The following is a 621-nucleotide window of genomic DNA, read 5'->3' on the forward strand; positions in this document are numbered from 1 at the left end:
GATTATTTTCACGTATCGTATCATCGTTGCGTATCACCCAGTGATACGATGCGGTGCAGCAGGATCATTGTATTCGCTTGTTGCGTGTCCGCGTGCTTTATCATCGTTCCGTGGTGTCATTCAGTTTCTTTCTGACTGCAGCAATGAGTGCAAAAATAGTTTCTGCGGCCACGTATATTTTCTTGTAGCTAAGCATGTTGGCCGACTTAAAATCCAGTATGTGATTAAATTGTACAAAACCTTACTCGGATCCACCTAACTGATTCTAAGTATATGTTGTCTGCTTCACGCTAGAACTTCAAAAAATAACAGTCTCGGGCAGTCACAGACGTACTTCCGCGACCGAGCTCTATATAAGTATATAATTAATAGACCTTGTCCACGACAAGAATGAACGTGCAACGGGACAGTGCCACACTCCCCGTCCACACGAGGGTATTTGAATTTGTACCATTCCTTTGATGTGACAGCAAAAGACTGACAAATGGCGATCGAGTCCGTTGCGTATGTTTATATCATGTTTTGACACGCAAAGTGCAACCTTTTCCCGTCCACACTGCCACGCAACGATGATACTACACGTAGAAATGCAACAATTGTGTATTTTATCATCATTATTAT

Source organism: Penaeus monodon, chromosome 15, assembly GCF_015228065.2.
Source record: "Penaeus monodon isolate SGIC_2016 chromosome 15, NSTDA_Pmon_1, whole genome shotgun sequence".
NCBI lineage: Eukaryota > Metazoa > Arthropoda > Malacostraca > Decapoda > Penaeidae > Penaeus > Penaeus monodon.